Source organism: Notolabrus celidotus, chromosome 20 (genome assembly GCF_009762535.1).
Source record: "Notolabrus celidotus isolate fNotCel1 chromosome 20, fNotCel1.pri, whole genome shotgun sequence".
Classification (NCBI taxonomy): Eukaryota; Metazoa; Chordata; class Actinopteri; order Labriformes; family Labridae; genus Notolabrus; species Notolabrus celidotus.
Genome location: NC_048291.1, coordinates 10,421,218 through 10,437,493, shown reverse-complemented (window position 1 = coordinate 10,437,493; position 16,276 = coordinate 10,421,218).

Here is a 16,276-nt window from a genome sequence, read left to right as displayed (position 1 = left end):
ATGCATTTTTGACTTTCCTGATAAAACCTAATTAAATTCTACTCAGGGATTCATAGCTGATTTTACTTGGAGAAAACTGAGTAAAATGTAATTAATTAATGATTAAAATGTGTTGAATTCAGCTCAATGCGATTCCAAACTGCACATAGTCTTTTTTATTATTTATAGGTTACTCAGATTTATTGAGTAAATATTAATTAACCCCAATCTAAGTTTTTACAGTGTATAGGCTAACGTGCTTCACAAGAGGGTTCGGGGGAGGGGAGACTTGGAATGCCCCCTAAACATTTCGAGGAGAAATTGGCAAACCAGGTAGGATTTAACAATGTTTGTGTGTGGGTTCAAGCTTAGACCCCTAACAAGCACAAGAGTTTTGTGAAGATATGTTGAGGTATGGCTGAGCTACAACAGTTTGAAATGTTACAGTGAGACAAATGTCATTCACAGTTTTTGTGACACACATCAAGACCCTCATCTCAACAATATCCTGAGTGGAAATGATGCAGATATGTTCACCAATTTTTGGGATATTTATTTATGTTGAAAATCCACTTCCAAACTCAGAGAACAAACCCAGAAGTGTCAAATTTGGACTTCCTGTTGGTTTTATGACATGGGTCCTGGGGGCTTTTTTGTAGGTTTAGGCATGACACACAAGCCCAAGAGAGTACATATTTCTAGATTATACAGGTTTCAGGGGCTGAGACGATATTTGGCCTGATTACGGGCAGGGCAAAATCAGCCAATAAGCCACACCAACCAATAAAACCAGCATGAAACTTCTTATTGATTGACCTCAATCCTGTGTAGTGTGATTGGTGACTATGATTATTCTAAGCCCTTCATACAAAATATTTCCTGTTTACTTCCTGTTTTGCGATATTGGTCCAAATTACTTTTTTGTAGTTCTTGTCACATGACAAGCCTAAGAGAGCACATCTTTCTAGGTTAAACTGATCCTGCTGGGATTCTGCGTAGTGTGTTTGGTGACCCTACAAGAGTTTTAAGCCCTTTAAATAACTACTTCCTGTTTCATGGAGTTTAAAGTTTGGCAACATCGTTTAAGAAAACTTTTACTCTCAGTCAGTCACAGATTTCTCCCCCGGGTGTCTTTGACACTTTAACTTTCATAAAGCTTTAAACACTCTCACAGCCTGGTTTTAATACACATGCTCACACTTTCAGATCATGACATAAAAAACTTCCACTGGTGCTCTCTTTGGTTCTCCTCACAGGACAGAGAAGGGAACATCTTTCTGGTTTTATGTTAAAGAAATAAAGATAAATTCTTACAGAAGAAACCTTGTTTTTGTCCTTAAATCAGCAACCTCAGAAACCAAACGTCAGATGATTATATTTATATATTTATTTATTTTTTTGTTTATGCTTTTTCTATTGATGTGATCACGGCTGTGATCATAAGGTAGTTCTCCAAGGTCAAGTTGGAGATGTTAGAGGAGGTGTTGGAGGCGCAGCTTCAGCTCTCTCTGTTTCTTTTCGCTTCAGCTGCTGGATCTCCTCCTGCAGGACGTCTGCTCCTCTCCACTGCTTCATCATCTTTGACATCTTCAATACATTTTGGCGTATCTGGATTGGTCTCCAGATGATGTAGAGTCGCCGACCTCTTCTCTTCTCTTTCTCTACCTTCACGGAGCTCACCCTGACCTTGCACTGTCCGATCCTCTGCCACACCCTCTCCATTAATTCGTCCTTTGTCATTTCTGTCTGTTTGATGAGGACCATCAGTCTCCTCCTTTCTTCCAGCAGCCAGAGGAGTTCGGCATAGCGGGAGCCAGTCTTAATACCTGAATCAGAGAGGAGAGGTTCAGAGTCCAGAGGTGTGAAAATCAACATGTGTGATAATGAAAATGTGTGAATTAAGTAACAGGTGTGTAACAGGTGTGTGATAATAAACAGGTGTGTAACAGGTGTATAAACGTTGGGCGTACTTTTTTTCTGGAGGGTCTTCTCCCTCTTGTGGTATTTGTTCATCTTTAGAACATAGAAGTATCTCTCACAGTTCAGGATACCCAGCTGCAGTCTGCTGCACAAGCTCAGGTAAGGAGTCACACTGTCTACTAAGGATGGACTACTTCTCTCCTCCTCTTCTTCCATGAACTGGATCTCCCTCAGCACTCTGTCTATGTCCTTCTTCATTCTAGTTTCTCTGTGCTTCTTCTCTAGTCTTTTTCTCTCCTCCTTCTCCGTGACTAGTTTCTCTTTATCCTCCTTTTCTCTCTTTTGCATTTCTTTGACCTCTCTTTTCAACCTTTCTTTTTCCTCTTTTTCCTCTCTCTCTCTTTCCTTCTTCTCCATCTTAAGGTTTTCCTCCTCCTCTTTCTTTTTCTCCTCCTTCTCTTTTTTCACTCTTTCTTTTTCATCCTTCTCTTGTCTCTCTTTCTCCTTCTTCTCCCTCTTAAGGTTTTCCTTCTCCTCTCTCTTTTTCTCCTTCTCTTTTTTCACTCTTTCTTTTTCCTCCTTCTCTTGTCTCTCTTTCTCCTTCTTCTCCATCTTAAGGTTTTCCTTCTCCTCTCTCTTTTTCTGCTCCTTCTCTTTTTTCACTCTTTCTTTTTCATCCTTCTCTTGTCTCTCTTTCTCCTTCTTCTCCCTCTTAAGGATTTCCTTCTCCTCTCTCTTTTTCTCCTCCTTCTCTTTTTTCACTCTTTCTTTTTCATCCTTCTCTTGTCTCTCTTTCTCCTTCTTCTCCATATTTTGCCTTTGTTTCTCCTTCTTCACTCCCTCTTTCACCTCTCTGTCCAGTTTCCCCCTCTCCATTCTCTCCTCCTTACGAGGCCGAGCTCTCTCTCCGTATGTCTGTCCATACTTCAACCAGAGATAGGAGGGTCTGCAAGGTTCAGGAGAAGGACTTCTCCTCCTCCGTTCTTCCTTGTCGTAGGCAGTTTGAATGTCGGTGAACAACGGACTCACACGCTTTGGTCTCTGAAGCCTGATTACGAAGACGGGTTTGGATATGGGCAACCAGCTCCAACGTGACTTGTCCTTTGAAGGGACTTTGTCTACGGGACTGTCTCCCTTTTGTTTCTGGTCTGGTGAGAAATATTCAACCTCTCCGTTACCTGGGGGTCCCTCATCCCCTGGTGCCCACACTTTCTTAAAGGGGGCGATGTATGATGAGCCTGAGGGTCTCTCAGCACCGATCTCGAAAGGATGTATGTTATCTGAAGGACTCTCATCTCTTTGTTTGGTCCCTTTATAGATGGAGGGAGACTTGATGTCTCTACAAGAGGAAGGGCTCTCACCCCTTCCTCTGAACTTCTTCCAGGGCATGGAAGAGTCCAGATCTTCAGGAGACAGGGTTTGGACTGAAGTCTTTCGTCTACGCAGTAGTCTCAACATGTTTTCTGAATGGCTTTCCGAAGTTGTAATTCTGCAAACACAAACAAACACACGGGTCATTTCTCTGAGAGTCAAACTGTTTTTAAGGCAGCAAGTTCATTCTTAGTGCCTGTGTCCACTGACAGCGTTTATTACACTAGACTGTTTTCTACACAAAGCAATGCAGTTCAGGGTTTTCAGTCCAAAAATACATGACAGTTACTTAAATGAAAGCTGTTTACCCCAAAACAGCTTTCATTCACCACAAAACACAGAAGAGACAACAGCTGCTAGTGAGGACTAGAAGTCAAATTAAAAATGTAAAGATGTCACATTTTTTATGACAAACAGTAATAATACAGTAATAATTACAGTAATACCACTCATCTAATCTTGGTCATTGCTTTGTTGCAAATAATCAAAACATGTCTAACTGTGCCACAATGAAAACACAGTTTCTCTGAATCATGATAACAAACCTTGTTTTCTTGATCAGCCAATCGCACACAGGAACAACAACAACACAACAAACTACAAACTACTGAATCTCAAGTGATTACAAGTACTCCTTCTTCATAAAAACATATCTACTCACTTAAACAGTCGGATTAAAATGTGTCTCTGAGCAAGTGAAAGTGGACTTACCTCTCAAAAGGTCAGCAACGCAATGAACTGTTAGAATTTGTTGAGCTGTGTTATATGTTGAGCCATTGTGACGTCACAGTGAGAGGAGAACACAGTCATTGTGAAGAGTCTTATTTTGATGTCAGCTTCCTGTTTACTGTCAAACAACACTATGCTTGCTTTATTCACATGTTGCAAAGACAACACTGCCAACGCAGCAGGTATTAATCAGGTACAATGTCAACAAACAAACAAACAAAATAACTAACTAACTATCAATTTTGCTTTATTGGCATGAATAAAGAGATGTTATTGCCAAAGCACATAAATTCATACAATACATTATATATATTTATAACACACTACACTCATCACATATACATTAATCACACACCATATTCATTACATATTATATTCATCACATACATATCAACCACATATTAAATATATTACATTTTCTATATGCATTAATGAACGATTACCCATACAGCATATCTCAATGTCCTCACCCTTTGCGGCACGCTAAAAAAAACCCCACCCAAAATCATACACCATGGGATGGTGCGTCCCTCAGGCTGTGACAGGCAGACACATATTTAGCAGCCAGAGGAGCTAGCTAGCTAACTAACTAACTAGCTAACTAATTATCATCAAAACATCAGGCTGTCAGTAGGGAGTGCTGTTGATTGATGCCTTGAAATGGGGTCATGTTTACTAAGTATGTCTGATGATGTCCACAGAAATGGTGGAGCCCATGGACTCCAGTTTCATGCAAAACATGACATTTTTATGTACAGTCCTGCTCGCAGTTATTGGCACCCCTTCATTTTTTGCATAACCTCTACAAAAGCTTCAGAAATAAATGGAAATGTACCAAATTTACATCATCAGGATGTTTTAATTGGAGGTCCAAAGTACTTTAACAAAGAAAACTGTTTTTTCAACTTACATATTGTAATTTCAAAGAAGAAATAGAGAAAAAGCATGTGCAGCAGTAATGGCACTCCTCTTTAATATTTGGTAGCACACCCTTTGGCAGTGATGACAGCCTCCAAATGTTTCTTGTAGCCATCTATAAGCTTCTTGCACTTCTCAGCTGGTATTTTCTCCCACTCTTTCTTTACAAATTGTTCAAGTTCTTGAACATTTGCAGGTCTATTTTCCCCAATGGCAGATTTCAGCTCAAACCAAAGATTTTCAATCAGATTGAGATCAGGACTCATTGCTGGCCATTTTAAAACAGTCAGTTTTTTCCTTTTCAACCATTCCTGCATGCTTTTGGATGTGTGCTTTGGCTCTTTGTCTTGCTGGAGGACCCATGATCTTCGACTCAAACCAAGTTTTCTTACACTGGGTAGGACATTTTGCTCTAAAATCTCTTGATAATTCTCTGATTTCATGATTCCTGTGATCAAGGCCTCCAGTATCAGATGTAGCAAAACAGCCCCACAGCATTATGGATCCTCCAACATGCTTAACTGTTGGTAGGGGGTTCTTTTCCTTGTAGGCTTCATTGTGCCGTCTGCAAACAAACTGTTTACTGTCTATTTTTGTTTCATCTGTCCACGGAACATTTTCCCAGAAGGATTGGGGTTTGTCCAGGTACTCTTTGGCAAAGATTAGTCGTTCCTTTTTATGCCTTTTCCTCAGCAGGGGTGTTTTCGGTGGCCTTCGCCCATGAAGCCCTGTTTGGTTTATTGTGCGGCGTATGGTACTAGCTGAAACCATGACCCCAGACTGTTCCAGGTGGACCTTCAGGTCTTTGGATGTTTGACGTGTTTGTTTGTTTTTTCCATCATTCACACCAACCTTCGAAGACTTCTCTCATCAATTTCTCGCTTCCCCCCACATCCAGGGAGGTTCTTGACAGTTCCATGCTTGGCAAACTTCTTAATAACTGTAACGGGTTGAGTTAGGACCCACAAGCAGTATCGGAAGCCAAGAGATCAGTTGGTAATGACCTTTATTAAACAGTTCAATAGACACGAGCAACAGGTGAATAGTCTCTCTACCTCGAACACAGGTAGGGAATCGAGTCTCTCGGGGCTCGATGACAGCCTGACGAATCAAGCACAGGTGACAGACAGATCCCGGAGGGAGTTGAAGAACAGACTCACTTGTACTCCGCAGGAGGACAGGACGCCAAACGGCCACGAGGACGGACAGGCAGAACCCCGGAAGGGCGAAGGGGACAGAAGGCGAAGGTGTTTTCCTGGGAAGCGGCGAGGAGCGATGGTCACGGGCAGGCAGGGTCGGCAACGGGAGATCAGTCCGGAGAATAACGCTGGAAAGTCTTGCATGAGGTCAAAGAACAATCTGGCAAGGAGTGGAGAGTGGCTGCTGCTTATAAACCAGCTTGATTGCAGATGAGGAGCAGGTGAGTGTGCAGGTGAACTGGGTTGCCTGATGAGGGGGCGTGGCTGGCCAGCAGAGTGGAGCAGAGGCAAGGAGAGTGGAAAATTACTGACAGAGGGGAGGAGGTGAGCAGACTGTGACAAATAACATTATAGACCATGTTGAGAAACAGGGATACCAAGGTCTTTGGAGATGGCCTTATACCCTTTGGAGGTCTTGTGTTTGCTAATTATTGCACTTCTGGTGTCCTCAGACAGCTCTTTTGTCTTCAGCATTGTGACAAAAGAACATGGGACAACAGATGGCTTTTTAAAACACAGAAGTCATCATTCATTGGCTATTTCATGTCACATGGGCACAGACAATTTATCATAGGTGATTCTCATTTGTGATTTACCACAGGTGAGTCACAATGTGTATCCATACTGATTTATAGCAAAGGGTGCCAACACCAGTGACACAGCAAGCTTTAAGTTTTTCTTTTTTTTCTCCCATTGTTTATTGTTTTAAATTGTTATTTATCATTTGCTCTTTTGTATCAAACACAAGTTCTCTATAGAATTTTTTTTTTCACTTGATTCATTTCTTTCAGAAGATACTCCACATTATGTACTTTAACTTCATGGGTGCCAATAATGGTGAGTGGGACTGTAACTGATAGGGTTCATTGTCAGAGGAGGAAAATTAGCTAATACTAGCGAAAACGCAGCTTGTACAACTTGATTTGATTGACGTTGGCCACGTATGGGACCAAGAGGAGCCATGACAAGTTTTGATCTGGATCATTTACTGAACCCAGAGTCGGATCAAAGTCAGGTGAAGGGGTCTGTAGTTACTGTGGCTGACCTGAGGTCCATCCTGACTGTCTCTACTTTTAAGATCAAACTCAAAACCTATTTATTTTCCCAGGCAGATGATTGTAAAATTCACAACTGTTAACTGTAACTCATTGTTTTTCCATATTTTTCAGTCATCAATGTAAAGCGCATTGAGCTGAGCTGAAAAGAAATATGCTTCATAAATGCAATGAGGAGTTGAAGTCCAAATGTGTGAAAAAATGTTGGCTTTTTTTACTGAAAGCTCCTGTGTGTAATTTTGATCTGGATATAAAACAGACTGAAATTCAAACTTTTTTACGACCTACAAAAGCTAACAAGACCATCAGCAGCACAATTGACAGTTTCCATGTTGTAATTTTTAATGCCATACGCATGCTACAGTACAAGACTGTTTTTAACATTTTCACACAGAGTAAAACCCTTGACCACTGAATGAAAGCAGAATGAGATTTCTTGCCCAGAGCGGTCAGGACTTTTATGCCCTCTACCACAATACCGATGTCGTTGGGGCCCTCTGATGTATCAGTCTTGATGTGGTAGATTTTTATTCTCTGTAGAGCAAGGTCCTGCAACACATGGTCTTCATCAGCATCCTGTAATAGCAAGAACATTGCATGTTTTAGACTTTACCGCCAAAAGAGAAGGTCCTTTGTAACGGAGTAAAAGTTACAGACTCAGTGAACTTGGGGTTACGTTAGCACAACAGCCAAAGAGTACACAAACACAATAATAATAATAATAATAATAATAATAATAATAATAATAATAATAATAATAATAATAATAATAATAATATATATACAGCTCTGGAAAAAAATAAGAGACCACTGCAAAATTAACAGTTGCTCTGATTTTACTATTTATAGGTATGTGTCTGAGTAAAATGAACATTTTTTTAAATTCTATAAACTACTGACAACATCTCTCCCAAATTCTAAATAAAAATATTGTCATTTAGAGCAGTTATTTGCAGAAAATGACAGATGGTCAAAATAACAAAAAAGATGCAGTGTTTCCAGACATCAAATAATGCAAAGAAAACAAGTTCATATTCATTCTTAAACAACACAATACTAATGTTTTAACTTAGGAAGAGTTCAGAAATCAATATTAGGTGGAATAACCCTGATTTTTAATCACAGCTTTCATGCATCTTGGCATGCTCTCCACCAGTCTTTCACATTGCTGTTGGGTGACTTTATGCCACTCCTGGCGCAAAAATTCAAGCAGCTCAGCTTTGTTTGATGGTTTATGACCATCCATCTTCCTCTTGATCACATTCCAGAGGTTTTCAATGGGGCTCAGGTCTGGAGATTGGGCCGGTCATGACAGGGCCTTGATCTGGTGGTCCTTCATCCACACCTTGATTGACCTAGCTGTGTGGCATGGAGCATTGTCCTGCTGGAAAAACCAATCCTCAGAGCTGGAGAACATTTTCAGAGCAGAAGGAAGCAAGTTTTCTTCCAGGATAACCTTGTACGTGGCTTGATTCAGACGTCCTTCGCAAAGACGCATCTACCCGATTCCAGCCTTGCTGAAGCACCCCCAGATCATCACTGATCCTCCACCAAATTTCACAGTGGGTGCGAGACACTGTGGCTTGTAGGCCTCTCCAGGTCTCCGTCTAACCATTAGACGACCAGGTGTTGGGCAAAGCTGAAAATTGGACTCATCAGAGAAGATGACCTTACTCCAGTCCTCTATGGTCCAATTCTTATGGTCTTTTGCAAACCCCAGCCTGGCTCTCCTCTGCTTCTCATTGATGAAGGGCTTTTTTCTTGCTTTACACGACTTGAGCCCTGCCCCTAGGAGCCTGTTTTGAACCGTTCTTGCCGTGCACATCACCCCAGCTGCCATTTGCCATTCTTTTTGTAGGTCACTTGATGTCATCCTACGGTTGTTGAGTGACATTCGAATGAGTTGACGGTCATCCCGGTCAGTGGAGAGTCGTTTTCGCCCTCTGCCGGTCTGTAGCTTTGTTGTCCCCAATGTCTGCTGCTTGACCTTGTTCTTATGAACAGCCATCTTAGAAATTTTAAGGATGGAAGCAACCTGACGCTCACTGTATCCCTCTGCCAGTAAAGCCAGAATTGAACCCTTCTTTTCCTCAGTCAAAACTTTTCTTTTCAACTCTTTTGGCATGGTAAATAGTTATTTTTTGATTCCAATTACTTTAGAGGTACTACTAGCACTGTTTTTGCCATCCAGCTGGTCCTATTGCAAGAGAATAGTGATGACCTCAGCAGTGGTTTTTATACTTTTCCTTGTTAAATAAGATTTGTTTCAGGTGATCACCTAATTAGTACCTCATTAAGTAGAATGAGGTGTGCTTGTGTTGGAATTCAACATACACTGGAATGGAATGGCTGTCATACATGTAGAGATGCTGATTTCAGAAAAATGTGCATTGGTCTCTTAATTTTTTCCAGAGCTGTATATATATATATATTTTTTAACTGAAAACTGAAAACCAGCGAAAAGCAACATCAAGGTACAGGGAATGGAAAAGAAAGGAAAATAACAACAAAAAAATCCATCCAGACACCAAAAAAAGGAGAAGATCTCCAGGACATCTCAACTTGGAAGGCAGCAAGAAGCAAACCAACCCACTCTGCTAGCCTGACACAAAAACTGGAGGTGAGGAAAGAAAAGAGGCTGTAAAAAAACAGGAAAAGCGAGAGAAAACAAAGACACTTCACCTCCATAACATTAAAAGTAGTGTGCCAAAATATCGATACTACGATATATCTCGATATTTCGTCTTGCCATATGTTATCGATACACTGGCGCCAAATATCGATATTTAAACAATAAACATATAGCCGTTCTAAACATTCTCTCACAAAAGCCTGCTACAATTTTGATTTACAGAGTCACTGCTTCAAGCCTCCATGATGGCGTATAGCATGAATAAGAGTGGGTGCTGCAGTAGAGTACTCTTTGAAAGGAAATAAAAAGAAGACGAAAAAGAAAATGATGCAAGGCGGAGTATTAGCAGCAGAGAAAAACACCTGAAAGATGCACCGTCAAATTTCAAATCTAACGTCTGGGCTCACTTTGGTTTTTACTATACTGACAATGGAACCACACTTGATAAAGAGTTTGCAGAGCTTACCGTGGAGGAGAGGACGGTTCACAACGCTAATGCTAACGTCTTTGTAAGTGCCACTTTGCGAACTGCTCGAAAAACTAAAGTGAAAGTTAAAAATTGCAGTCGCAGCGGTGAACTCCAAGTGACCCAGTAACATGCTGTCTGCGTATTGTTGGGATAGATACAACTCGCTGTATACACCTGCTGACTCGACCAAAACATATAGTGAAGGAATAACAGTTTGGGGGCCACAAATAGGCGGCTGGCGGGCCAGATGTGGCCCAGGGGCGCCTATTGAGGGCCTCTGATAGATACAAAGTATCTACTGCACGTGGTCTAAGACTTAGACCATCTATGCAGTAGATAGTTTGTTTTACTTGGCTGACGTTCATGTGAAATTGATTGACAATGTTTTGCAATTCCTGGGAAATAGATTCAGTGCAGTCAATAAATTATGAATTTCTTCAGTGACACAGATATCCTGATGTATCGTGGATGATATTTCTTGTAATATATCGATTATTGCAGAATCGCTGTATCGTGATAGTATCGTTATTGTGGGCAAAATATCGTTATAATATCATATCGCCAGGGACCTGGTGATACCCAGCCCTAATTGAAAGAGGTGAGGCTGATCCGCTTTTAAAGATTTATTGACTTTAAACATCAAGAAATTAGCTAACTTAGCTAACTTAGCTATTCTGGCAGTTTGAATAGCACCCTCCTGTGTTACCATGGAAATGGAACCAAACAACAGCTACAGCAGAGAAGTGGAGTACCCTGCTAACTGTAGCAGTGCCAGAGCCAAGAAAAAGCACAGAGGCAACACTCCTGTCCAATACAGAACAATTGTTTGCTGACTACATCCTCTGCAACAACAAGAAAATCAAAAACAACATCCTGTTCCACACAGACTTCATTCAGACATGGAAGCAGATCATCTGTATTAACTACACACACGTTTACAAAGAAGGCGTTGGTCGTGGTGGCCGCTTAACTGTGTGTCAGGATGATACTCTTGAGACGGACAACCCTCTTCTCACCTTTATGTACTACACTAGAAAGGGGACAGTACTAGTACAGGGAAATGAGGCAAGCCTCAACTCCTTTGAGGAGCTCTTCCCAAAATGAAGGCACAGGTTGAGAGAGAGCGACCCAGTACCAGCAGCAGCACTGTAGGAGGCCTTCCGATGAGGAAGAGGAGGATAACACAGCGGTCACAGGCGTCACAGAGACAGTCCTAAAGCCAACGACCAGTCCATCCCACCCACCCCCTCCAACCACCCCAAAGCTCCTGCAACAACTAAGAGCCTATCGAGTTGGACGTTACTGAGTTCAAGGAGCTCACTCTGGCCAGACAAAATGAGTCTGATACCAACCAACAGCTAAGATATGAACTCCAACTGCTAAAACAGGATAGCCATGAGACCATCATGGAGATGAAAAATAAGAACAACAACACCATTACAGAGCTGAGGGAGACCCAGAGGAGACTCAGACGTGAGCTGGAGGAGGAGAACACCTCGCTACGAGCTCAGGCCCTGAAAATGAAGGAGAATGAAACCAACAGGGACTTGTACTTCAACAGAGAGCTACAAGAGATGAGAGAGCAACTGCAGAAGAAGAGCTGTCTTGTGTCTTTGCCCAGCTATACACATGCAGATGCACCAAAACCTGCCCTCTCCCCTGATGCCCAAGCAGCAAGTCCCCCTGACACGGGCAGCTCTCCCTCTCCACAGCTCTTACCCACCTCTCCGATGCTCACTCCAAGAGACTCCCCCACTGGACAAAACTCCCCCCATGTTGCAGACTCCCTTCCTGCTGCCCAAAATGTACATAACACTGAGCGAAGCCCTGACAGACCAGCCAAGTCAGAAGCCGAGGTGGTCCTACTCATGGACTCCAATGGGAAATGCTTGGACACCAAACGTCTCTTTCCTGGTCTCAGTACATCAGCCAAACGCTGCCGAAACACAGGCCAGGCCATGGAGCTGCTAAGCCAGGAAACATTAGGGAACCCCAAATACATCGTGGTGCATACAGGCACCAATGACCTCCACAGTCTACAACGGAGCACTGCTGAGGCTATGACCAAGGTAGCTGAGAGGGCCTCCAGAGAGTTCCCGGACACCAGGGGGATTGTTTCCACTCTTCTCCCCAGAACGGACACCCCTCCACATGTCATCCACAAGATCAACATGGAGATCTCAAGGAACTGTGCATCCTTCCCAAACATCCACCTGGCCCACCACACCAACATCGGAACATGGAACCTCTATGATGGGATACACCTGAACAAGGCTGGGGTGAGAACATTTGCAGAAACATTGAAGGATGTTACCCTTGATCGCAACCCCAACAGCCTCGCCCACACAGCTTCTGCTCCCAGGGACTACAGACCACCGAGATACTAACAGAGATACCAACAGGAGAGTCGGAGGACCTCTGCCTCCCACCCCCCTGCAGCACCATGCCCCCCTGCAGTACCTCGCCACCATCCCATATCCCACCCCCATGCCCCACCCAGATACAGAGGACCTCTCCACTATCGCCAACAGACCACGTGTGCCTCTGTGATTAACAATCCTGCTCCTCTGCTATCGACTGCACCAATGACTGAACTGAAAGTATTAACTGCAAAGTAGTTGCTCCAGATTAGATTTTTCATCTTCAAACTGCAATTATTAAACTGTTCAACATGGTGCTGACTGCGGGCTGCTTTCCAGATGTCTGGAACCAGGGGCTGATCACCCCCATCTATAAAGATGGTAATAAAACAGACCCCAATAACTACAGAGGGATCTGTGTCAACAGCAACCTGGGAAAAATATTCCGTAGTATCCTAAACTCCAGGATACAAGCTTTTGTTGAAAAGAAAAAAATATTCTTAGTAAATGTCAAATTGGCCTTCTCCCAAATCACCGAACATCTGATCATATATACACCTTACACACTTTAATTGACCAACATGTCCACCAAAAAAAGGGTGGGAAAATATTTGCTTGCTTCATTGACTTTAAAAAAGCCTTTGATTCCATTTGGCATGAAGGACTTTTCTTCAAAATCCTTCAACGTGGAATAGGTGGTAAGGTTTATGATCTTATTAAATATATGTACGAGCACAGCCAATGTGCCATGAAAATCAACAATCAAAGAACAGAATATTTGACTCAAGGGCGCAGTGTGAAGCAAGGATGCTATTTAAGTCCCACATTATTCAATCTGTATATAAATTAACTTGCAGAGCAGCTGGATGGTTCAGCAGCTCCGGGCCTCACACTCATGGGCTCATGGGACAAACACCCAATAGAGGCTCTCCATACTGAATTCTGTAGAAGAAGCCTAAATGTTCAAAGAAAAACTCCAAATAACGCCTGCCGAGCAGAACTGGGACGTTTCCCATTACTGTTAAACATTCAGAAACGGGCAATCAAATTTTGGACACATCTAAATTTAACCCCAAAAGACTCACTTCAATATAAAGCACTGAAAACCCAAGAGCTGAACCCTGAAAACTGTCCCCTTAGTCAGCTGGTGAGAAAGCTAATCAGCCAGACTCCAATTAGCACTGATCCAAAACACAACCAAATTAAACTCATCAGGAAGCACTCCAAAGATCTGTATTTAGATCACTGGAGAAACCAAACAAAGACCCAAAGTAGAATGAATATCTGTACAGTGTCAGAGATACAAAACAAAGACGTATCCTGACGAAATACAGGCTGAGTGACCACCAGCTGGCTATAGAGACAGGGAGACACAGGCAGACATGGCTGCCCAGAGAGGAGCGTCTATGTGCTCACTGCTCTACAGGGGACATAGATTGAGATGCACTTCCTCCTCCACTGCAGTAAGTTCTCTTCTCTAACAGATGCCCACTACAGGGAAATTACTAAAATGGTACCAAACTTCCCAACATTAACCCCAGAAGAGAAACTGTCAGTTCTCCTGGGGGAAGGGTCAGCAGCTCCTCTGGCTGCTAAATATGTGTCTGCCTGTCACAGTCTGAGGGACGCACCATCCCATGGTGTTCAATTTTGGGTGGAAGTTTTGTGAGCGTGCCGCATCGGGTGAGAACATTGAGATATGCTGTATAGGTGACACCATCATTCATTAATGCTTATAGAATATGTAATATATGGTTGATATGTATGTGATGAATATAATATGTAATGAATATGGTGTGTGATTAATGTATATATGGTGAGTGTAGTGTGTTGTGAATATATATAATGTATCGTATGAATTTATGTGCTTTGGCAATAACATCTCATTGTTCATGCCAATAAAAGCAAATTTGAATTTAAAAGCAAATTTGAACAACAATACAAACAGACATGCGCAAACATAAACCCTGGAGGGACACACATGAGGGCCTCATTACTGATGTACTATTTGTTTGTCTGCATCTGTATTCGTGTGTTTATCCCATAGACTTTATCCCTGTTCAGCATATATGTTTAGTCGCTGCAGTTCTGTCCTTCTGCCACTAGATGGAGCTCCGTTCATTTACAGTAGCTGAGACAAGCTACAGAGAGCCAGCATCTAGTGTCTGAAGTACAACCTTAGACACTGCACATAGGAGAGCCTGTCTTCAAGTTAGGAAGCCATAGTGTGTTCTTGTCTTTCAAAAAAACGTATCATTAGATGACCTATATAAGATTTTTTTTTTTTACTTTTGAACAAACTTTTATGAAACTAGTTGAAATCTATTTAATGTAACATTTAACCTTTCTCATGCCTTTATATTTTGAACTAGTTACTCTTTGGGATGATAATCTGCCAAAAAAGTCATTAAACCATGTCTCCCTTTAGTCCTGTTTGAAGTCCCAGACAACACAATTTAAATATTATGTGACTGCATTGCTGAGAGGAACATTTTTAAGCTTACTGAGATACTACCACAGTCAAAAAAATGTTAGGACACTGTGTAAACTGTTGATGAACAGAATTTGATAGTTTCCAAATCATTTCAATCTCATATGTGAGCTGCTTACTAAATCCCTATCTTGTCGAGGCATAACCTCAAAGATCTATCTTTTACTGCAAGAACAACTATGCAATCCTTTGTTGGGGGTTAAAAAACAGTGGGAAGTAAATATGGCTACAAACATGTCACCTGAAGATTGGAATTGCATTAATAACATCAATACTATGTACAAGGATCACCTCAACAGTTACATAAATGGAAACTAATACCAACAGACGTATGCTGGAGGTGCGATGAGACTGGTGCTTCCATATTTCATATACTGTGGACATGTCCTGTACTCAAGGACTGGTGGGAAAATATTCAACAAGTTCTTTATGAAGTGCTGAAAAAGAAAAAAAAGGAAGAAGTTTCGGCTAAACTGACTGTTCTAGGCTCTACTTGTGAACTCAAAGACTCTGACCTGTTTCCCTTGGAAAAGAGATGGATCATCCTGGCACTAACTACAGCCAAGCGGATATTATTGAGACACTGGAGAAAGAAACACCTGCCTCCCTATGAAGAATGGGCAACAGGCATGGCTCAATTTGCTGCTTATGAGAGAGTGACATACTACTTGCTGGACAAACTGGACCAATACATACACATATGGGGCCCTTACACACTTGGCTGTCTATTTCTGCAACTTAAGAGGTCAATCTAATAGCTAGATTTAAAATGTGTGAAGGATGGATGTATATTCAGTATATGGGAAACAGTGTGTGTGGTTCTGTTTTTTGTTTACTTGTCATTTCTTATGTTTGTTTAACAGTGTATTTGTTTGTTACCCTCTGTCTCTGTCAACATACTATGCCTATGTTACACATGTGAGTCTATGTTCATGTAAGATGGAGTCTTTTATTTCTTGTCTGAAAATCACTAAAAACTGTTGAACATAAAGAGGAAAGAGACCACCCAGCGATCAGCACACAGTTAAAAAGCCAGCATCAATGATAGAATGGGGAATCTTAAGTTCCTGGCACTGGTAGCTTACATATCTGGGAGGGCATCATTAATGCTGAACAATACACAAGTTTTGGAGCAAAATATGCTGCCATCTAG